This window comes from Cryptomeria japonica, unplaced genomic scaffold (assembly GCF_030272615.1).
Source record: "Cryptomeria japonica unplaced genomic scaffold, Sugi_1.0 HiC_scaffold_871, whole genome shotgun sequence".
NCBI classification, from domain to species: domain Eukaryota; kingdom Viridiplantae; phylum Streptophyta; class Pinopsida; order Cupressales; family Cupressaceae; genus Cryptomeria; species Cryptomeria japonica.
This window is the reverse complement of record NW_026729593.1, coordinates 4,616-27,903: the sequence shown is the minus strand read 5'-3', so window position 1 is coordinate 27,903 and position 23,288 is coordinate 4,616. Positions and strand designations below refer to the sequence as shown.

Here is a 23,288-nt window from a genome sequence, read left to right as displayed (position 1 = left end):
TGCACGCCGCACCTTGGAGCACACTTCGGAGCGCTCCTTGGTGCGCACCATGGTGCCCACCAGGGCGCGCAACCCCGCCGAAGGTGCACGCGAGGTGCGCACCCGGGGCAAACCGGGCTCCGACTTCGTGCACGCCGCACCTTGGAGCACACTTCGGAGCGCTCCTTGGTGCGCACCATGGTGCCCACCAGGGCGCGCAACCCCGCCGAAGGTGCACGCGAGGTGCGCACCCGGGGCAAACCGGGCTCCGACTTCGTGCACGCCATGGTGCGCACCGCGGCGAAGGTGCGCACCCGGGGCAAACCGGGCTCCGACTTCGTGCACGCCGCACCTTGGAGCACACTTCGGAGCGCTCCTTGGTGCGCACCAGGGCGCGCAACCCAGCCGAGGTGCCCACCCCGGCGAAGGTGCACGCGAGGTGCGTACCCGGGGCAAACCGGGCTCCGACTTCGTGCACGCCGCACCTTGGAGCACACTTCGGAGCGCTCCTTGGTGCGCACCATGGTGCCCACCAGGCCGCGCAACCCAGCCAAGGTGTGCGCACCAAGGTGCACGCGAGGTGCGCACCCGGGGCAAACCGGGGTCCGACTTCGTGCACGCCGCACCTTGGAGCACACATCGGGGCGCTCCCGGGTTCGCACCGGCGTTGCGCACCGTGGTGGGCACCTCGGAGCACACCAAGGTGGGCAGCGAGGTGCGCACCTTTGATGCGATGCCTTCACTAATTTCCATAAAAGGCAAAAAAAAAACGAGATTTTAAAATTTCCGTTTTGAAAGATAGTGAGAAAAAGGGAATGCTGGTGCCATCTTGAGCCCGCCCTGGTGCGCAGCCCAGCCAAGGTGTGCGCACCAAGGTGCCCACCCTGGCGAAGGTGCGCGCCCGGGCAATTAACCCAACTTCCAACTTCGCGCGCGCCAGGGTGGGAGCGCACCCAACAACCGGGCCTGGGAAGAGCCAATGCGAGAAACCCCACCAAACGCTCTGACAAAAAAAGAGGGGGCGCTCCAGTAACCCCGCTTCGGAGCGCACCCTGGGCAAACCCAGCCAAGGTGCCCACCCCGGCCAAGGTGCAGGCGAGGTGCGCACCCGAGGCAAACCGGGCTCCGACAACGTGCACGCCGCACCTTGGAGCACACTTCGTAGCGCTCCCGGGTGCGCACCTCAGAGCACACCAAGGTGGGCAGCGAGGTGCGCACCTTTGATGCGCTGCCTTCACTAATTTCCAGAAAAGGCAAAAAAAAAAGGAGATTTTAAAATTTCCGTTTTGAAAGATAGTGAAAAAAACGGAACGCGCGTGCCATCTTGAGCCCGCCCTGGTGCGCAGCCCAGGTAAGGTGCCCACCCTGGCAAAGGTGCGCACCCGGGCAATTAACCCTACTTCCGACTTCGTGCGCGCCAGGGTGGCAACCGGGCCTCGGAAGAGCCAATGCGAGAAACCCCACCAAACGCTCCGACAAAAAAAGAGGCGGCGCTCCAATAACCCCGCTTCGGAGCGCAGCCGGGGCAAACCCAGCCAAGGTGCCCACCCCGACGAAGGTGCACGCGAGGTGCGCACCCGGGGCAAACCGGGCTCCGACAACGTGCACGCAGCACCTTGGAGCACACTTCGAAGCACTCCCGGGTGCCCACCGGCGTTGCGCACCGTGGTGGGCAGCGAGGTGCGCACCTTTGATGCGCTGCCTTCACTAATTTCCAGAAAAAGGCAAAAAAAAATGAGATTTTAAAATTTCCGTTTTGAAAGATAGTGAAAAAAAAGGAACGCGGGTGCCATCTTGAGCCCGCCCTGGTGCGCAGCCCAGGCAAGGCATGCGCACCAAGGTGCCCACCCGAGGTGCACACCCGGGGCAAACCGGGCTCCGACTTCGTGCAGGCCGCACCTTGGAGCACACTTCGGAGCGCTCCTTGGTGCGCACCATGGTGCCCACCAGGGCGCGCAACCCAGCCAAGGTCTGCACACTAAGGTGCCCACCCCGGCGAAGGTGCACGCGAGGTGCGCACCCGGGGCAAACCGGGCTCCGACTTCGTGCACGCCATGGTGCCCACCGCGGCGAAGGTGCACGCGAGGTGCGCACCCGGGGCAAACCGGGCTCCGACTTCGTGCACGCCGCACCTTGGAGCACACTTCGGAGCGCTCCTTGGTGCGCACCATGGTGCCCACCAGGGCGCGCAACCCAGCCAAGGTGTGCGCACCAAGGTGCACGCGAGGTGCGCACCCGGGGCAAACCGGGGTCCGACTTCGTGCACGCCGCACCTTGGAGCACACATCGGAGCGCTCCCAGGTTCGCACCAGCGTTGCGCACCTTTGATGCGCTGCCTTCACTAATTTCCAGAAAAGGCAAAAAAAAACGATATTTTAAAATTTCCGTTCTGAAAGATAGTGAAAAAAACGGAACGCGGGTGCCATCTTGAGCCCTTCCTGGTGCGCAGCCCAGGCAAGTTGTGCGCACCAAGGTGCCCACCCTGGCGGAGGTGCGCGCCCGGGGCAAACCGGGCTCCGACTTCGTGCACTGCATGGTGCCCACCAAGGCGCGCAACCCAGCCAAGGTGCCCACCGCAGCGAAGGTGCACGCGAGGTGCACACCCGGGGCAAACCGGGCTCCGACTTCGTGCACGCCGCACCTTGGAGCACACTTCAGAGCGCTCCTTGGTGCGCACCAGGGCGCGCAACCCAGCCGAGGTGCCCACCCCGGCGAAGGTGCACGCGAGGTGCGCACCCGGGGCAAACCGGGCTCCGACTTCGTGCACGCCATGGTGCCCACCGCGGCGAAGGTGCGCACCCGGGGCAAACCGGGCTCCGACTTCGTGCACGCCGCACCTTGGAGCACACTTCGGAGCGCTCCTTGGTGCGCACCATGGTGCCCACCAGGCCGCGCAACCCAGCCAAGGTGTGCGCACCAAGGTGCACGCGAGGTGCGCACCCGGGGCAAACCGGGGTCCGACTTCGTGCACGCCGCACCTTGGAGCACACATCGGGGCGCTCCCGGGTTCGCACCGGCGTTGCGCACCGTGGTGGGCACCTCGGAGCACACCAAGGTGGGCAGCGAGGTGCGCACCTTTGATGCGATGCCTTCACTAATTTCCATAAAAGGCAAAAAAAAAACGAGATTTTAAAATTTCCGTTTTGAAAGATAGTGAGAAAAAGGGAATGCTGGTGCCATCTTGAGCCCGCCCTGGTGCGCAGCCCAGCCAAGGTTTGCGCACCAAGGTGCCCACCCTGGCGAAGGTGCGCGCCCGGGCAATTAACCCAACTTCCAACTTCGCGCGCGCCAGGGTGGGAGCGCACCCAACAACCGGGCCTGGGAAGAGCCAATGCGAGAAACCCCACCAAACTCTCTGACAAAAAAAGAGGGGGCGCTCCAGTAACCCCGCTTCGGAGCGCACCCTGGGCAAACCCAGCCAAGGTGCCCACCCCGGCCAAGGTGCAGGCGAGGTGCGCACCCGGGGCAAACCGGGCTCCGACAACGTGCACGCCGCACCTTGGAGCACACTTCGTAGCGCTCCCGGGTGCGCACCTCAGAGCACACCAAGGTGGGCAGCGAGGTGCGCACCTTTGATGCGCTGCCTTCACTAATTTCCAGAAAAGGCAAAAAAAAAAGGAGATTTTAAAATTTCCGTTTTGAAAGATAGTGAAAAAAACGGAACGCGCGTGCCATCTTGAGCCCGCCCTGGTGCGCAGCCCAGGTAAGGTGCCACCCTGGCAAAGGTGCGCACCCGGGCAATTAACCCTACTTCCGACTTCGTGCGCGCCAGGGTGGCAACCGGGCCTCGGAAGAGCCAATGCGAGAAACCCCACCAAACGCTCCGACAAAAAAAGAGGCGGCGCTCCAATAACCCCGCTTCGGAGCGCAGCCGGGGCAAACCAAGCCAAGGTGCCCACCCCGACGAAGGTGCACGCGAGGTGCGCACCCGGGGCAAACCGGGCTCCGACAACGTGCACGCAGCACCTTGGAGCACACTTCGAAGCACTCCCGGGTGCCCACCGGCGTTGCGCACCGTGGTGGGCAGCGAGGTGCGCACCTTTGATGCGCTGCCTTCACTAATTTCCAGAAAAAGGCAAAAAAAAATGAGATTTTAAAATTTCCGTTTTGAAAGATAGTGAAAAAAAAGGAACGCGGGTGCCATCTTGAGCCCGCCCTGGTGCGCAGCCCAGGCAAGGCATGCGCACCAAGGTGCCCACCCGAGGTGCACACCCGGGGCAAACCGGGCTCCGACTTCGTGCAGGCCGCACCTTGGAGCACACTTCGGAGCGCTCCTTGGTGCGCACCATGGTGCCCACCAGGGCGCACCCGAGGCAAACCGGGCTCCGACTTCGTGCACGCCGCACCTTGGAGCACACATCGGAGCGCTCCCAGGTTCGCACCAGCGTTGCGCACCTTTGATGCGCTGCCTTCACTAATTTCCAGAAAAGGCAAAAAAAAACGATATTTTAAAATTTCCGTTCTGAAAGATAGTGAAAAAAACGGAACGCGGGTGCCATCTTGAGCCCTTCCTGATGCGCAGCCCAGGCAAGTTGTGCGCACCAAGGTGCCCACCCTGGCGGAGGTGCGCGCCCGGGGCAAACCGGGCTCCGACTTCGTGCACTGCATGGTGCCCACCAAGGCGCGCAACCCAGCCAAGGTGCCCACCGCAGCGAAGGTGCACGCGAGGTGCGCACCCGAGGTGCACACCCGGGGCAAACCGGGCTCCGACTTCGTGCACGCCGCACCTTGGAGCACACTTCAGAGCGCTCCTTGGTACGCACCAGGGCGCGCAACCCAGCCAAGGTGCTCACCCCGGCGAAGGTGCACGCGAGGTGCGCACCCGGGGCAAACCGGGCTCGGACTTCGTGCACGCCGCACCTTGGAGCACACATCGGAGCGCTCCCGGGTTCGCACCAGCATTGCGCACCTTTGATGCGCTGCCTTCACTAATTTCCAGAAAAGGCAAAAAAAAGAAAAAAATGAGATTTTAAAATTTCCGTTTTGAAAGATAGTGAAAAAAACGGAACGCGGGTGCCATCTTGAGCCCGCCCTGGTGTGCAGCCCAGGCAAGTTGTGCGCACCAAGGCACCCACCCTGGCCAAGGTGGGTCACGGGGTGGGTCCTAGGGTGGGTAACGGGGTGGGTACTAAGGTGCGTGCCAAGGTGGGTCATAGGGTGGGTGCCAAGGTGGGCACCAGGGTGGGTGTGCACCAACCCTAGCCAGGGTAGGTCACGGGGTGGTTGTCGGGGTGGGCGTCAAGGAGCCAAGGTGGGTGGCAAGTAGCCAAGTTGCGTGCCAAGGTGGGTGTCGGGGTGGGTGCCAAGGATCCAAGGTGGGTGCCAAGGAACCAAGGTGGGTGTCTGGGTGGGTGCCGAGGTGGGAGCCAGGGTGGGTCCCAAGGTGAGTGCAAAGGTGGGTGCCAGGGTCAAGGTGAGTGCCAATGTGGGTTCCAAGGTGCCAGGGTCAGGGTGAGTGCCAATGTGGGTTCAAAGGTGCTAAGTTGGGTGCGAGGTTGGGTGCGAGGGTGGGTGGGTGCCAAGGTGTGCTAGGTGGAAGCCCGGGTGGGTCGGCATCCCATGGGTGTCGAGTTGGGTGCCTGATGGGTGCTTCTTGTCAAGTTTTAGTCGTCGGGACTCATTTCGAGCCTTAGAGGTCGTTTCTTGTCCGGTTGCCCTGTCTTCGACCTGGGAACCCAATTTTGGTCCTCGGGTCCCATTTTTTTTTGTCTCGCATCCCACTTTTGGCCTGTGGCCTTTTCGGGGTCGATTCTCGTTTTGGGCATCAGAGCATGTTTCTTCTCCTAAAACCCAATATTTGTTTATTAAGTCTCGGAACACATTTTTGTTCTCGTGGACCCATCATGGGTCTTGGAACGCATTTGTGGTCCTTGGGTCCCATTTTGCATCCCGAAACTTGTGTTTTGGTGCTTGATCCCTATTTTGGGTGCCCACCTTGCACCAAGTGCGCACCCGGGGCAAACCGAGCGCCTTGGTGCACCGGGGCAAGATCGAGCGTGCACCCGAGGCGCCCCGAACATGCACCAAGGTGCACTCGGCCCACATGTGAGCGCAGGTCGTTGCGCCCGAGGTGGTGTGTGGGCACCGCGTTGCAGACGGGACACTGCACGCACACGACGCCCCCTCCAGGTGCACGCACGTAGGCCGGGCCGGGTGCACACCCGACGCCCTAGCAAGGTGCGCGCACCCGGGCAGGGCTCACACTTGGCGAACGGGGCGCACTTCGCGAGGGAGGGTGTGCACCTCGACGGGGGTGGGTGGCCGGGGTGGATTCGCACGTGGGTCGCGGTTTGCTAAGTACACACTGCGACAAGCTCATAACGGGTGCGATCATACCAGCGTTAGTGCACCGGATCCCATCAGAACTCCGCAGTTAAGCGCGCTTGGGCCGGAGTAGTACTGGGATGGGTGACCTCCCGGGAAGTCCCGGTGTTGCACCCTTTTTTAGTTTTTCGCCGGGCGTCGCAATGCTATTTGAATAAACCTTTTGCCCGTTTGCGTTCTCGTCGGGGCCGGGCCGGGCCGGGGTGCGCTGCCCGCACTACCGCGCGCGCGGGGGCGACACCGAGCGCGCACCCGAGGCGCCCCGAGCACACAGGCCACGGTGCAACCCGGGCGTTGTGCGCGCACCCCGGTGCGCCCGAGGTGCTGCGCGCGCACCCAGGTGAAATCGGTGTGCACCTCGGCCAGTGCGCGCTCGGTCGAGTCGCGCACGTTGGCCAAGGTGCACGGTGATGTTTCTTACTCTAAGGTTCCGCACCAGACGCCCGGGACAGGTGAGCGAAGCTGGGCGGGGCCGGGTGCGCGGCCGGGGCAGGTGCACGCAGCTGGAGAGAGCTTTGGAGCACACTTCGGAGCGCACCAATGATGCGCTCCATTCAAAAGTTTCCTGAAAAGGCAAAAAAAGTTGAGATTATAGAATTTCCCACTTGAGAGATTGTAAAAAAAAAAAATTTAAAATGAAGGAAACGCGGGTGCCAAGGTGTGCGCAGCCCAGCCAAGGTGTGCGCACCAAGGCGCCCACCCTGGCGAAGGTGCACGCAAGGTGCGCACCCGAGGCAAACCGGACAATTAACCCAACTTTCGACTTCGCGCGCACCTTGGAGCGCACTTCGGAGCGCTCCTTGGTGCGCACCAATCTTGGGCACCTCGGAGTGCACCATGGCGCCCACCAAGGTGCGCACCCGGGGCAAACCGAGCTCCGACTTCGTGCGCACCTTGGAGCGCACGAAAGGTGCGCACCATGGCGCCCACCAAGGTGCGCAGCCCAGCCAAGGCGTGCGCATCAAGGTGCGCACCCTGGCGAAGGTGCGCACCCGGGGCAAACCGAGCTCCGACTTCGTGCGCACCTTGGAGCGCACAAAAGGTGCGCAACCCAGCCAAGGTGTGCGCACCCCGGTCAAACCGAGCTCCGAATCGTGCGCACCAGAGGTGCACGCCATCGTGCGCACCTTGGAGCACACTTCGGAGCCCTCCTTGGTGCGCGCCGATGTTGCGCACCTCGGAGCGCACCCGGGGAAAACAATGCAATTAACCCGACTTTCGACTTCGTGGGCACCTCGGAGCGCTCTCGGGTTCGCACCTCGGAGCACACCGAGGTGCGCACCTTTGATGCGCTGCCTTCACCAATTTCCAGAAAAGGCAAGAAAACATTGAGAAGGTGTGTGCACCGAGGTGCCCACCCTGGCGAAGGTGCACGCGAGGTGCGCACCCGGGGCAAACCGGGCTCCGACTTCGTGCACGCCGCACCTTGGAGCACACTTCGGAGCGCTCCTTGGTGCGCACCAGGGCGCGCAACCCAGCCGAGGTGCCCACCCCGGCGAAGGTGCACGCGAGGTGCGCACCCGGGGCAAACCGGGCTCCGACTTCGTGCACGCCATGGTGCCCACCGCGGCGAAGGTGCACGCGAGGTGCGCACCCGGGGCAAACCGGGCTCCGACTTCGTGCACGCCGCACCTTGGAGCACACTTCGGAGCGCTCCTTGGTGCGCACCATGGTGCCCACCAGGGCGTGCAACCCCGCCGAAGGTGCACGCGAGGTGCGCACCCGGGGCAAACCGGGCTCCGACTTCGTGCACGCCGCACCTTGGAGCACACTTCGGAGCGCTCCTTGGTGCGCACCATGGTGCCCACCAGGGCGCGCAACCCCGCCGAAGGTGCACGCGAGGTGCGCACCCGGGGCAAACCGGGCTCCGACTTCGTGCACGCCATGGTGCGCACCGCGGCGAAGGTGCGCACCCGGGGCAAACCGGGCTCCGACTTCGTGCACGCCGCACCTTGGAGCACACTTCGGAGCGCTCCTTGGTGCGCACCAGGGCGCGCAACCCAGCCGAGGTGCCCACCCCGGCGAAGGTGCACGCGAGGTGCGTACCCGGGGCAAACCGGGCTCCGACTTCGTGCACGCCGCACCTTGGAGCACACTTCGGAGCGCTCCTTGGTGCGCACCATGGTGCCCACCAGGCCGCGCAACCCAGCCAAGGTGTGCGCACCAAGGTGCACGCGAGGTGCGCACCCGGGGCAAACCGGGGTCCGACTTCGTGCACGCCGCACCTTGGAGCACACATCGGGGCGCTCCCGGGTTCGCACCGGCGTTGCGCACCGTGGTGGGCACCTCGGAGCACACCAAGGTGGGCAGCGAGGTGCGCACCTTTGATGCGATGCCTTCACTAATTTCCATAAAAGGCAAAAAAAAAACGAGATTTTAAAATTTCCGTTTTGAAAGATAGTGAGAAAAAGGGAATGCTGGTGCCATCTTGAGCCCGCCCTGGTGCGCAGCCCAGCCAAGGTGTGCGCACCAAGGTGCCCACCCTGGCGAAGGTGCGCGCCCGGGCAATTAACCCAACTTCCAACTTCGCGCGCGCCAGGGTGGGAGCGCACCCAACAACCGGGCCTGGGAAGAGCCAATGCGAGAAACCCCACCAAACGCTCTGACAAAAAAAGAGGGGGCGCTCCAGTAACCCCGCTTCGGAGCGCACCCTGGGCAAACCCAGCCAAGGTGCCCACCCCGGCCAAGGTGCAGGCGAGGTGCGCACCCGGGGCAAACCGGGCTCCGACAACGTGCACGCCGCACCTTGGAGCACACTTCGTAGCGCTCCCGGGTGCGCACCTCAGAGCACACCAAGGTGGGCAGCGAGGTGCGCACCTTTGATGCGCTGCCTTCACTAATTTCCAGAAAAGGCAAAAAAAAAAGGAGATTTTAAAATTTCCGTTTTGAAAGATAGTGAAAAAAACGGAACGCGCGTGCCATCTTGAGCCCGCCCTGGTGCGCAGCCCAGGTAAGGTGCCCACCCTGGCAAAGGTGCGCACCCGGGCAATTAACCCTACTTCCGACTTCGTGCGCGCCAGGGTGGCAACCGGGCCTCGGAAGAGCCAATGCGAGAAACCCCACCAAACGCTCCGACAAAAAAAGAGGCGGCGCTCCAATAACCCCGCTTCGGAGCGCAGCCGGGGCAAACCCAGCCAAGGTGCCCACCCCGACGAAGGTGCACGCGAGGTGCGCACCCGGGGCAAACCGGGCTCCGACAACGTGCACGCAGCACCTTGGAGCACACTTCGAAGCACTCCCGGGTGCCCACCGGCGTTGCGCACCGTGGTGGGCAGCGAGGTGCGCACCTTTGATGCGCTGCCTTCACTAATTTCCAGAAAAAGGCAAAAAAAAATGAGATTTTAAAATTTCCGTTTTGAAAGATAGTGAAAAAAAAGGAACGCGGGTGCCATCTTGAGCCCGCCCTGGTGCGCAGCCCAGGCAAGGCATGCGCACCAAGGTGCCCACCCGAGGTGCACACCCGGGGCAAACCGGGCTCCGACTTCGTGCAGGCCGCACCTTGGAGCACACTTCGGAGCGCTCCTTGGTGCGCACCATGGTGCCCACCAGGGCGCGCAACCCAGCCAAGGTCTGCACACTAAGGTGCCCACCCCGGCGAAGGTGCACGCGAGGTGCGCACCCGGGGCAAACCGGGCTCCGACTTCGTGCACGCCATGGTGCCCACCGCGGCGAAGGTGCACGCGAGGTGCGCACCCGGGGCAAACCGGGCTCCGACTTCGTGCACGCCGCACCTTGGAGCACACTTCGGAGCGCTCCTTGGTGCGCACCATGGTGCCCACCAGGGCGCGCAACCCAGCCAAGGTGTGCGCACCAAGGTGCACGCGAGGTGCGCACCCGGGGCAAACCGGGGTCCGACTTCGTGCACGCCGCACCTTGGAGCACACATCGGAGCGCTCCCAGGTTCGCACCAGCGTTGCGCACCTTTGATGCGCTGCCTTCACTAATTTCCAGAAAAGGCAAAAAAAAACGATATTTTAAAATTTCCGTTCTGAAAGATAGTGAAAAAAACGGAACGCGGGTGCCATCTTGAGCCCTTCCTGGTGCGCAGCCCAGGCAAGTTGTGCGCACCAAGGTGCCCACCCTGGCGGAGGTGCGCGCCCGGGGCAAACCGGGCTCCGACTTCGTGCACTGCATGGTGCCCACCAAGGCGCGCAACCCAGCCAAGGTGCCCACCGCAGCGAAGGTGCACGCGAGGTGCACACCCGGGGCAAACCGGGCTCCGACTTCGTGCACGCCGCACCTTGGAGCACACTTCAGAGCGCTCCTTGGTGCGCACCAGGGCGCGCAACCCAGCCGAGGTGCCCACCCCGGCGAAGGTGCACGCGAGGTGCGCACCCGGGGCAAACCGGGCTCCGACTTCGTGCACGCCATGGTGCCCACCGCGGCGAAGGTGCGCACCCGGGGCAAACCGGGCTCCGACTTCGTGCACGCCGCACCTTGGAGCACACTTCGGAGCGCTCCTTGGTGCGCACCATGGTGCCCACCAGGCCGCGCAACCCAGCCAAGGTGTGCGCACCAAGGTGCACGCGAGGTGCGCACCCGGGGCAAACCGGGGTCCGACTTCGTGCACGCCGCACCTTGGAGCACACATCGGGGCGCTCCCGGGTTCGCACCGGCGTTGCGCACCGTGGTGGGCACCTCGGAGCACACCAAGGTGGGCAGCGAGGTGCGCACCTTTGATGCGATGCCTTCACTAATTTCCATAAAAGGCAAAAAAAAAACGAGATTTTAAAATTTCCGTTTTGAAAGATAGTGAGAAAAAGGGAATGCTGGTGCCATCTTGAGCCCGCCCTGGTGCGCAGCCCAGCCAAGGTTTGCGCACCAAGGTGCCCACCCTGGCGAAGGTGCGCGCCCGGGCAATTAACCCAACTTCCAACTTCGCGCGCGCCAGGGTGGGAGCGCACCCAACAACCGGGCCTGGGAAGAGCCAATGCGAGAAACCCCACCAAACTCTCTGACAAAAAAAGAGGGGGCGCTCCAGTAACCCCGCTTCGGAGCGCACCCTGGGCAAACCCAGCCAAGGTGCCCACCCCGGCCAAGGTGCAGGCGAGGTGCGCACCCGGGGCAAACCGGGCTCCGACAACGTGCACGCCGCACCTTGGAGCACACTTCGTAGCGCTCCCGGGTGCGCACCTCAGAGCACACCAAGGTGGGCAGCGAGGTGCGCACCTTTGATGCGCTGCCTTCACTAATTTCCAGAAAAGGCAAAAAAAAAAGGAGATTTTAAAATTTCCGTTTTGAAAGATAGTGAAAAAAACGGAACGCGCGTGCCATCTTGAGCCCGCCCTGGTGCGCAGCCCAGGTAAGGTGCCACCCTGGCAAAGGTGCGCACCCGGGCAATTAACCCTACTTCCGACTTCGTGCGCGCCAGGGTGGCAACCGGGCCTCGGAAGAGCCAATGCGAGAAACCCCACCAAACGCTCCGACAAAAAAAGAGGCGGCGCTCCAATAACCCCGCTTCGGAGCGCAGCCGGGGCAAACCAAGCCAAGGTGCCCACCCCGACGAAGGTGCACGCGAGGTGCGCACCCGGGGCAAACCGGGCTCCGACAACGTGCACGCAGCACCTTGGAGCACACTTCGAAGCACTCCCGGGTGCCCACCGGCGTTGCGCACCGTGGTGGGCAGCGAGGTGCGCACCTTTGATGCGCTGCCTTCACTAATTTCCAGAAAAAGGCAAAAAAAAATGAGATTTTAAAATTTCCGTTTTGAAAGATAGTGAAAAAAAAGGAACGCGGGTGCCATCTTGAGCCCGCCCTGGTGCGCAGCCCAGGCAAGGCATGCGCACCAAGGTGCCCACCCGAGGTGCACACCCGGGGCAAACCGGGCTCCGACTTCGTGCAGGCCGCACCTTGGAGCACACTTCGGAGCGCTCCTTGGTGCGCACCATGGTGCCCACCAGGGCGCACCCGAGGCAAACCGGGCTCCGACTTCGTGCACGCCGCACCTTGGAGCACACATCGGAGCGCTCCCAGGTTCGCACCAGCGTTGCGCACCTTTGATGCGCTGCCTTCACTAATTTCCAGAAAAGGCAAAAAAAAACGATATTTTAAAATTTCCGTTCTGAAAGATAGTGAAAAAAACGGAACGCGGGTGCCATCTTGAGCCCTTCCTGATGCGCAGCCCAGGCAAGTTGTGCGCACCAAGGTGCCCACCCTGGCGGAGGTGCGCGCCCGGGGCAAACCGGGCTCCGACTTCGTGCACTGCATGGTGCCCACCAAGGCGCGCAACCCAGCCAAGGTGCCCACCGCAGCGAAGGTGCACGCGAGGTGCGCACCCGAGGTGCACACCCGGGGCAAACCGGGCTCCGACTTCGTGCACGCCGCACCTTGGAGCACACTTCAGAGCGCTCCTTGGTACGCACCAGGGCGCGCAACCCAGCCAAGGTGCTCACCCCGGCGAAGGTGCACGCGAGGTGCGCACCCGGGGCAAACCGGGCTCGGACTTCGTGCACGCCGCACCTTGGAGCACACATCGGAGCGCTCCCGGGTTCGCACCAGCATTGCGCACCTTTGATGCGCTGCCTTCACTAATTTCCAGAAAAGGCAAAAAAAAGAAAAAAATGAGATTTTAAAATTTCCGTTTTGAAAGATAGTGAAAAAAACGGAACGCGGGTGCCATCTTGAGCCCGCCCTGGTGTGCAGCCCAGGCAAGTTGTGCGCACCAAGGCACCCACCCTGGCCAAGGTGGGTCACGGGGTGGGTCCTAGGGTGGGTAACGGGGTGGGTACTAAGGTGCGTGCCAAGGTGGGTCATAGGGTGGGTGCCAAGGTGGGCACCAGGGTGGGTGTGCACCAACCCTAGCCAGGGTAGGTCACGGGGTGGTTGTCGGGGTGGGCGTCAAGGAGCCAAGGTGGGTGGCAAGTAGCCAAGTTGCGTGCCAAGGTGGGTGTCGGGGTGGGTGCCAAGGATCCAAGGTGGGTGCCAAGGAACCAAGGTGGGTGTCTGGGTGGGTGCCGAGGTGGGAGCCAGGGTGGGTCCCAAGGTGAGTGCAAAGGTGGGTGCCAGGGTCAAGGTGAGTGCCAATGTGGGTTCCAAGGTGCCAGGGTCAGGGTGAGTGCCAATGTGGGTTCAAAGGTGCTAAGTTGGGTGCGAGGTTGGGTGCGAGGGTGGGTGGGTGCCAAGGTGTGCTAGGTGGAAGCCCGGGTGGGTCGGCATCCCATGGGTGTCGAGTTGGGTGCCTGATGGGTGCTTCTTGTCAAGTTTTAGTCGTCGGGACTCATTTCGAGCCTTAGAGGTCGTTTCTTGTCCGGTTGCCCTGTCTTCGACCTGGGAACCCAATTTTGGTCCTCGGGTCCCATTTTTTTTTGTCTCGCATCCCACTTTTGGCCTGTGGCCTTTTCGGGGTCGATTCTCGTTTTGGGCATCAGAGCATGTTTCTTCTCCTAAAACCCAATATTTGTTTATTAAGTCTCGGAACACATTTTTGTTCTCGTGGACCCATCATGGGTCTTGGAACGCATTTGTGGTCCTTGGGTCCCATTTTGCATCCCGAAACTTGTGTTTTGGTGCTTGATCCCTATTTTGGGTGCCCACCTTGCACCAAGTGCGCACCCGGGGCAAACCGAGCGCCTTGGTGCACCGGGGCAAGATCGAGCGTGCACCCGAGGCGCCCCGAACATGCACCAAGGTGCACTCGGCCCACATGTGAGCGCAGGTCGTTGCGCCCGAGGTGGTGTGTGGGCACCGCGTTGCAGACGGGACACTGCACGCACACGACGCCCCCTCCAGGTGCACGCACGTAGGCCGGGCCGGGTGCACACCCGACGCCCTAGCAAGGTGCGCGCACCCGGGCAGGGCTCACACTTGGCGAACGGGGCGCACTTCGCGAGGGAGGGTGTGCACCTCGACGGGGGTGGGTGGCCGGGGTGGATTCGCACGTGGGTCGCGGTTTGCTAAGTACACACTGCGACAAGCTCATAACGGGTGCGATCATACCAGCGTTAGTGCACCGGATCCCATCAGAACTCCGCAGTTAAGCGCGCTTGGGCCGGAGTAGTACTGGGATGGGTGACCTCCCGGGAAGTCCCGGTGTTGCACCCTTTTTTAGTTTTTCGCCGGGCGTCGCAATGCTATTTGAATAAACCTTTTGCCCGTTTGCGTTCTCGTCGGGGCCGGGCCGGGCCGGGGTGCGCTGCCCGCACTACCGCGCGCGCGGGGGCGACACCGAGCGCGCACCCGAGGCGCCCCGAGCACACAGGCCACGGTGCAACCCGGGCGTTGTGCGCGCACCCCGGTGCGCCCGAGGTGCTGCGCGCGCACCCAGGTGAAATCGGTGTGCACCTCGGCCAGTGCGCGCTCGGTCGAGTCGCGCACGTTGGCCAAGGTGCACGGTGATGTTTCTTACTCTAAGGTTCCGCACCAGACGCCCGGGACAGGTGAGCGAAGCTGGGCGGGGCCGGGTGCGCGGCCGGGGCAGGTGCACGCAGCTGGAGAGAGCTTTGGAGCACACTTCGGAGCGCACCAATGATGCGCTCCATTCAAAAGTTTCCTGAAAAGGCAAAAAAAGTTGAGATTATAGAATTTCCCACTTGAGAGATTGTAAAAAAAAAAAATTTAAAATGAAGGAAACGCGGGTGCCAAGGTGTGCGCAGCCCAGCCAAGGTGTGCGCACCAAGGCGCCCACCCTGGCGAAGGTGCACGCAAGGTGCGCACCCGAGGCAAACCGGACAATTAACCCAACTTTCGACTTCGCGCGCACCTTGGAGCGCACTTCGGAGCGCTCCTTGGTGCGCACCAATCTTGGGCACCTCGGAGTGCACCATGGCGCCCACCAAGGTGCGCACCCGGGGCAAACCGAGCTCCGACTTCGTGCGCACCTTGGAGCGCACGAAAGGTGCGCACCATGGCGCCCACCAAGGTGCGCAGCCCAGCCAAGGCGTGCGCATCAAGGTGCGCACCCTGGCGAAGGTGCGCACCCGGGGCAAACCGAGCTCCGACTTCGTGCGCACCTTGGAGCGCACAAAAGGTGCGCAACCCAGCCAAGGTGTGCGCACCCCGGTCAAACCGAGCTCCGAATCGTGCGCACCAGAGGTGCACGCCATCGTGCGCACCTTGGAGCACACTTCGGAGCCCTCCTTGGTGCGCGCCGATGTTGCGCACCTCGGAGCGCACCCGGGGAAAACAATGCAATTAACCCGACTTTCGACTTCGTGGGCACCTCGGAGCGCTCTCGGGTTCGCACCTCGGAGCACACCGAGGTGCGCACCTTTGATGCGCTGCCTTCACCAATTTCCAGAAAAGGCAAGAAAACATTGAGAAGGTGTGCGCACCGAGGTGCCCACCCTGGCGAAGGTGCACGCGAGGTGCGCACCCGGGGCAAACCGGGCTCCGACTTCGTGCACGCCGCACCTTGGAGCACACTTCGGAGCGCTCCTTGGTGCGCACCAGGGCGCGCAACCCAGCCGAGGTGCCCACCCCGGCGAAGGTGCACGCGAGGTGCGCACCCGGGGCAAACCGGGCTCCGACTTCGTGCACGCCATGGTGCCCACCGCGGCGAAGGTGCACGCGAGGTGCGCACCCGGGGCAAACCGGGCTCCGACTTCGTGCACGCCGCACCTTGGAGCACACTTCGGAGCGCTCCTTGGTGCGCACCATGGTGCCCACCAGGGCGCGCAACCCCGCCGAAGGTGCACGCGAGGTGCGCACCCGGGGCAAACCGGGCTCCGACTTCGTGCACGCCGCACCTTGGAGCACACTTCGGAGCGCTCCTTGGTGCGCACCATGGTGCCCACCAGGGCGCGCAACCCCGCCGAAGGTGCACGCGAGGTGCGCACCCGGGGCAAACCGGGCTCCGACTTCGTGCACGCCATGGTGCGCACCGCGGCGAAGGTGCGCACCCGGGGCAAACCGGGCTCCGACTTCGTGCACGCCGCACCTTGGAGCACACTTCGGAGCGCTCCTTGGTGCGCACCAGGGCGCGCAACCCAGCCGAGGTGCCCACCCCGGCGAAGGTGCACGCGAGGTGCGTACCCGGGGCAAACCGGGCTCCGACTTCGTGCACGCCGCACCTTGGAGCACACTTCGGAGCGCTCCTTGGTGCGCACCATGGTGCCCACCAGGCCGCGCAACCCAGCCAAGGTGTGCGCACCAAGGTGCACGCGAGGTGCGCACCCGGGGCAAACCGGGGTCCGACTTCGTGCACGCCGCACCTTGGAGCACACATCGGGGCGCTCCCGGGTTCGCACCGGCGTTGCGCACCGTGGTGGGCACCTCGGAGCACACCAAGGTGGGCAGCGAGGTGCGCACCTTTGATGCGATGCCTTCACTAATTTCCATAAAAGGCAAAAAAAAAACGAGATTTTAAAATTTCCGTTTTGAAAGATAGTGAGAAAAAGGGAATGCTGGTGCCATCTTGAGCCCGCCCTGGTGCGCAGCCCAGCCAAGGTGTGCGCACCAAGGTGCCCACCCTGGCGAAGGTGCGCGCCCGGGCAATTAACCCAACTTCCAACTTCGCGCGCGCCAGGGTGGGAGCGCACCCAACAACCGGGCCTGGGAAGAGCCAATGCGAGAAACCCCACCAAACGCTCTGACAAAAAAAGAGGGGGCGCTCCAGTAACCCCGCTTCGGAGCGCACCCTGGGCAAACCCAGCCAAGGTGCCCACCCCGGCCAAGGTGCAGGCGAGGTGCGCACCCGGGGCAAACCGGGCTCCGACAACGTGCACGCCGCACCTTGGAGCACACTTCGTAGCGCTCCCGGGTGCGCACCTCAGAGCACACCAAGGTGGGCAGCGAGGTGCGCACCTTTGATGCGCTGCCTTCACTAATTTCCAGAAAAGGCAAAAAAAAAAGGAGATTTTAAAATTTCCGTTTTGAAAGATAGTGAAAAAAACGGAACGCGCGTGCCATCTTGAGCCCGCCCTGGTGCGCAGCCCAGGTAAGGTGCCCACCCTGGCAAAGGTGCGCACCCGGGCAATTAACCCTACTTCCGACTTCGTGCGCGCCAGGGTGGCAACCGGGCCTCGGAAGAGCCAATGCGAGAAACCCCACCAAACGCTCCGACAAAAAAAGAGGCGGCGCTCCAATAACCCCGCTTCGGAGCGCAGCCGGGGCAAACCCAGCCAAGGTGCCCACCCCGACGAAGGTGCACGCGAGGTGCGCACCCGGGGCAAACCGGGCTCCGACAACGTGCACGCAGCACCTTGGAGCACACTTCGAAGCACTCCCGGGTGCCCACCGGCGTTGCGCACCGTGGTGGGCAGCGAGGTGCGCACCTTTGATGCGCTGCCTTCACTAATTTCCAGAAAAAGGCAAAAAAAAATGAGATTTTAAAATTTCCGTTTTGAAAGATAGTGAAAAAAAAGGAACGCGGGTGCCATCTTGAGCCCGCCCTGGTGTGCAGCCCAGGCAAGGCATGCGCACCAAGGTGCCCACCCGAGGTGCACACCCGGGGCAAACCGGGCTCCGACTTCGTGCAGGCCGCACCTTGGAGCACACTTCGGAGCGCTCCTTGGTGCGCACCATGGTGCCCACCAGGGCGCGCAACCCAGCCAAGGTCTGCACACTAAGGTGCCCACCCCGGCGAAGGTGCACGCGAGGTGCGCACCCGGGGCAAACCGGGCTCCGACTTCGTGCACGCCATGGTGCCCACCGCGGCGAAGGTGCACGCGAGGTGCGCACCCGGGGCAAACCGGGCTCCGACTTCGTGCACGCCGCACCTTGGAGCACACTTCGGAGCGCTCCTTGGTGCGCACCATGGTGCCCACCAGGGCGCGCAACCCAGCCAAGGTGTGCGCACCAAGGTGCACGCGAGGTGCGCACCCGGGGCAAACCGGGGTCCGACTTCGTGCACGCCGCACCTTGGAGCACACATCGGAGCGCTCCCAGGTTCGCACCAGCGTTGCGCACCTTTGATGCGCTGCCTTCACTAATTTCCAGAAAAGGCAAAAAAAAACGATATTTTAAAATTTCCGTTCTGAAAGATAGTGAAAAAAACGGAACGCGGGTGCCATCTTGAGCCCTTCCTGGTGCGCAGCCCAGGCAAGTTGTGCGCACCAAGGTGCCCACCCTGGCGGAGGTGCGCGCCCGGGGCAAACCGGGCTCCGACTTCGTGCACTGCATGGTGCCCACCAAGGCGCGCAACCCAGCCAAGGTGCCCACCGCAGCGAAGGTGCACGCGAGGTGCACACCCGGGGCAAACCGGGCTCCGACTTCGTGCACGCCGCACCTTGGAGCACACTTCAGAGCGCTCCTTGGTGCGCACCAGGGCGCGCAACCCAGCCGAGGTGCCCACCCCGGCGAAGGTGCACGCGAGGTGCGCACCCGGGGCAAACCGGGCTCCGACTTCGTGCACGCCATGGTGCCCACCGCGGCGAAGGTGCGCACCCGGGGCAAACCGGGCTCCGACTTCGTGCACGCCGCACCTTGGAGCACACTTCGGAGCGCTCCTTGGTGCGCACCATGGTGCCCACCAGGCCGCGCAACCCAGCCAAGGTGTGCGCACCAAGGTGCACGCGAGGTGCGCACCCGGGGCAAACCGGGGTCCGACTTCGTGCACGCCGCACCTTGGAGCACACATCGGGGCGCTCCCGGGTTCGCACCGGCGTTGCGCACCGTGGTGGGCACCTCGGAGCACACCAAGGTGGGCAGCGAGGTGCGCACCTTTGATGCGATGCCTTCACTAATTTCCATAAAAGGCAAAAAAAAAACGAGATTTTAAAATTTCCGTTTTGAAAGATAGTGAGAAAAAGGGAATGCTGGTGCCATCTTGAGCCCGCCCTGGTGCGCAGCCCAGCCAAGGTTTGCGCACCAAGGTGCCCACCCTGGCGAAGGTGCGCGCCCGGGCAATTAACCCAACTTCCAACTTCGCGCGCGCCAGGGTGGGAGCGCACCCAACAACCGGGCCTGGGAAGAGCCAATGCGAGAAACCCCACCAAACTCTCTGACAAAAAAAGAGGGGGCGCTCCAGTAACCCCGCTTCGGAGCGCACCCTGGGCAAACCCAGCCAAGGTGCCCACCCCGGCCAAGGTGCAGGCGAGGTGCGCACCCGGGGCAAACCGGGCTCCGACAACGTGCACGCCGCACCTTGGAGCACACTTCGTAGCGCTCCCGGGTGCGCACCTCAGAGCACACCAAGGTGGGCAGCGAGGTGCGCACCTTTGATGCGCTGCCTTCACTAATTTCCAGAAAAGGCAAAAAAAAAAGGAGATTTTAAAATTTCCGTTTTGAAAGATAGTGAAAAAAACGGAACGCGCGTGCCATCTTGAGCCCGCCCTGGTGCGCAGCCCAGGTAAGGTGCCACCCTGGCAAAGGTGCGCACCCGGGCAATTAACCCTACTTCCGACTTCGTGCGCGCCAGGGTGGCAACCGGGCCTCGGAAGAGCCAATGCGAGAAACCCCACCAAACGCTCCGACAAAAAAAGAGGCGGCGCTCCAATAACCCCGCTTCGGAGCGCAGCCGGGGCAAACCAAGCCAAGGTGCCCACCCCGACGAAGGTGCACGCGAGGTGCGCACCCGGGGCAAACCGGGCTCCGACAACGTGCACGCAGCACCTTGGAGCACACTTCGAAGCACTCCCGGGTGCCCACCGGCGTTGCGCACCGTGGTGGGCAGCGAGGTGCGCACCTTTGATGCGCTGCCTTCACTAATTTCCAGAAAAAGGCAAAAAAAAATGAGATTTTAAAATTTCCGTTTTGAAAGATAGTGAAAAAAAAGGAACGCGGGTGCCATCTTGAGCCCGCCCTGGTGCGCAGCCCAGGCAAGGCATGCGCACCAAGGTGCCCACCCGAGGTGCACACCCGGGGCAAACCGGGCTCCGACTTCGTGCAGGCCGCACCTTGGAGCACACTTCGGAGCGCTCCTTGGTGCGCACCATGGTGCCCACCAGGGCGCACCCGAGGCAAACCGGGCTCCGACTTCGTGCACGCCGCACCTTGGAGCACACATCGGAGCGCTCCCAGGTTCGCACCAGCGTTGCGCACCTTTGATGCGCTGCCTTCACTAATTTCCAGAAAAGGCAAAAAAAAACGATATTTTAAAATTTCCGTTCTGAAAGATAGTGAAAAAAACGGAACGCGGGTGCCATCTTGAGCCCTTCCTGATGCGCAGCCCAGGCAAGTTGTGCGCACCAAGGTGCCCACCCTGGCGGAGGTGCGCGCCCGGGGCAAACCGGGCTCCGACTTCGTGCACTGCATGGTGCCCACCAAGGCGCGCAACCCAGCCAAGGTGCCCACCGCAGCGAAGGTGCACGCGAGGTGCGCACCCGAGGTGCACACCCGGGGCAAACCGGGCTCCGACTTCGTGCACGCCGCACCTTGGAGCACACTTCAGAGCGCTCCTTGGTACGCACCAGGGCGCGCAACCCAGCCAAGGTGCTCACCCCGGCGAAGGTGCACGCGAGGTGCGCACCCGGGGCAAACCGGGCTCGGACTTCGTGCACGCCGCACCTTGGAGCACACATCGGAGCGCTCCCGGGTTCGCACCAGCATTGCGCACCTTTGATGCGCTGCCTTCACTAATTTCCAGAAAAGGCAAAAAAAAGAAAAAAATGAGATTTTAAAATTTCCGTTTTGAAAGATAGTGAAAAAAACGGAACGCGGGTGCCATCTTGAGCCCGCCCTGGTGTGCAGCCCAGGCAAGTTGTGCGCACCAAGGCACCCACCCTGGCCAAGGTGGGTCACGGGGTGGGTCCTAGGGTGGGTAACGGGGTGGGTACTAAGGTGCGTGCCAAGGTGGGTCATAGGGTGGGTGCCAAGGTGGGCACCAGGGTGGGTGTGCACCAACCCTAGCCAGGGTAGGTCACGGGGTGGTTGTCGGGGTGGGCGTCAAGGAGCCAAGGTGGGTGGCAAGTAGCCAAGTTGCGTGCCAAGGTGGGTGTCGGGGTGGGTGCCAAGGATCCAAGGTGGGTGCCAAGGAACCAAGGTGGGTGTCTGGGTGGGTGCCGAGGTGGGAGCCAGGGTGGGTCCCAAGGTGAGTGCAAAGGTGGGTGCCAGGGTCAAGGTGAGTGCCAATGTGGGTTCCAAGGTGCCAGGGTCAGGGTGAGTGCCAATGTGGGTTCAAAGGTGCTAAGTTGGGTGCGAGGTTGGGTGCGAGGGTGGGTGGGTGCCAAGGTGTGCTAGGTGGAAGCCCGGGTGGGTCGGCATCCCATGGGTGTCGAGTTGGGTGCCTGATGGGTGCTTCTTGTCAAGTTTTAGTCGTCGGGACTCATTTCGAGCCTTAGAGGTCGTTTCTTGTCCGGTTGCCCTGTCTTCGACCTGGGAACCCAATTTTGGTCCTCGGGTCCCATTTTTTTTTGTCTCGCATCCCACTTTTGGCCTGTGGCCTTTTCGGGGTCGATTCTCGTTTTGGGCATCAGAGCATGTTTCTTCTCCTAAAACCCAATATTTGTTTATTAAGTCTCGGAACACATTTTTGTTCTCGTGGACCCATCATGGGTCTTGGAACGCATTTGTGGTCCTTGGGTCCCATTTTGCATCCCGAAACTTGTGTTTTGGTGCTTGATCCCTATTTTGGGTGCCCACCTTGCACCAAGTGCGCACCCGGGGCAAACCGAGCGCCTTGGTGCACCGGGGCAAGATCGAGCGTGCACCCGAGGCGCCCCGAACATGCACCAAGGTGCACTCGGCCCACATGTGAGCGCAGGTCGTTGCGCCCGAGGTGGTGTGTGGGCACCGCGTTGCAGACGGGACACTGCACGCACACGACGCCCCCTCCAGGTGCACGCACGTAGGCCGGGCCGGGTGCACACCCGACGCCCTAGCAAGGTGCGCGCACCCGGGCAGGGCTCACACTTGGCGAACGGGGCGCACTTCGCGAGGGAGGGTGTGCACCTCGACGGGGGTGGGTGGCCGGGGTGGATTCGCACGTGGGTCGCGGTTTGCTAAGTACACACTGCGACAAGCTCATAACGGGTGCGATCATACCAGCGTTAGTGCACCGGATCCCATCAGAACTCCGCAGTTAAGCGCGCTTGGGCCGGAGTAGTACTGGGATGGGTGACCTCCCGGGAAGTCCCGGTGTTGCACCCTTTTTTAGTTTTTCGCCGGGCGTCGCAATGCTATTTGAATAAACCTTTTGCCCGTTTGCGTTCTCGTCGGGGCCGGGCCGGGCCGGGGTGCGCTGCCCGCACTACCGCGCGCGCGGGGGCGACACCGAGCGCGCACCCGAGGCGCCCCGAGCACACAGGCCACGGTGCAACCCGGGCGTTGTGCGCGCACCCCGGTGCGCCCGAGGTGCTGCGCGCGCACCCAGGTGAAATCGGTGTGCACCTCGGCCAGTGCGCGCTCGGTCGAGTCGCGCACGTTGGCCAAGGTGCACGGTGATGTTTCTTACTCTAAGGTTCCGCACCAGACGCCCGGGACAGGTGAGCGAAGCTGGGCGGGGCCGGGTGCGCGGCCGGGGCAGGTGCACGCAGCTGGAGAGAGCTTTGGAGCACACTTCGGAGCGCACCAATGATGCGCTCCATTCAAAAGTTTCCTGAAAAGGCAAAAAAAGTTGAGATTATAGAATTTCCCACTTGAGAGATTGTAAAAAAAAAAAATTTAAAATGAAGGAAACGCGGGTGCCAAGGTGTGCGCAGCCCAGCCAAGGTGTGCGCACCAAGGCGCCCACCCTGGCGAAGGTGCACGCAAGGTGCGCACCCGAGGCAAACCGGACAATTAACCCAACTTTCGACTTCGCGCGCACCTTGGAGCGCACTTCGGAGCGCTCCTTGGTGCGCACCAATCTTGGGCACCTCGGAGTGCACCATGGCGCCCACCAAGGTGCGCACCCGGGGCAAACCGAGCTCCGACTTCGTGCGCACCTTGGAGCGCACGAAAGGTGCGCACCATGGCGCCCACCAAGGTGCGCAGCCCAGCCAAGGCGTGCGCATCAAGGTGCGCACCCTGGCGAAGGTGCGCACCCGGGGCAAACCGAGCTCCGACTTCGTGCGCACCTTGGAGCGCACAAAAGGTGCGCAACCCAGCCAAGGTGTGCGCACCCCGGTCAAACCGAGCTCCGAATCGTGCGCACCAGAGGTGCACGCCATCGTGCGCACCTTGGAGCACAC

The 23,288-nt window shown here is 62.7% G+C and overlaps 3 non-coding genes across 3 annotated transcripts; all 3 read left to right on the top strand.

Annotated features, from left to right (window-relative positions):
• The first annotated feature begins 6,301 nt into the window (after positions 1-6,301).
• On the top strand, positions 6,302-6,420 carry LOC131872891 (5S ribosomal RNA). The gene has a single exon (XR_009370954.1). It is a non-coding gene; the product is annotated as a 5S ribosomal RNA (ribosomal RNA).
• A 7,804-nt stretch (positions 6,421-14,224) lies between these two features.
• Positions 14,225-14,343, top strand: LOC131872890 (5S ribosomal RNA). The gene has a single exon (XR_009370953.1). It is a non-coding gene; the product is annotated as a 5S ribosomal RNA (ribosomal RNA).
• A 7,804-nt stretch (positions 14,344-22,147) lies between these two features.
• LOC131872887 (5S ribosomal RNA) lies at positions 22,148-22,266 on the top strand. The gene has a single exon (XR_009370951.1). It is a non-coding gene; the product is annotated as a 5S ribosomal RNA (ribosomal RNA).
• The last annotated feature ends 1,022 nt before the right edge of the window (positions 22,267-23,288 follow it).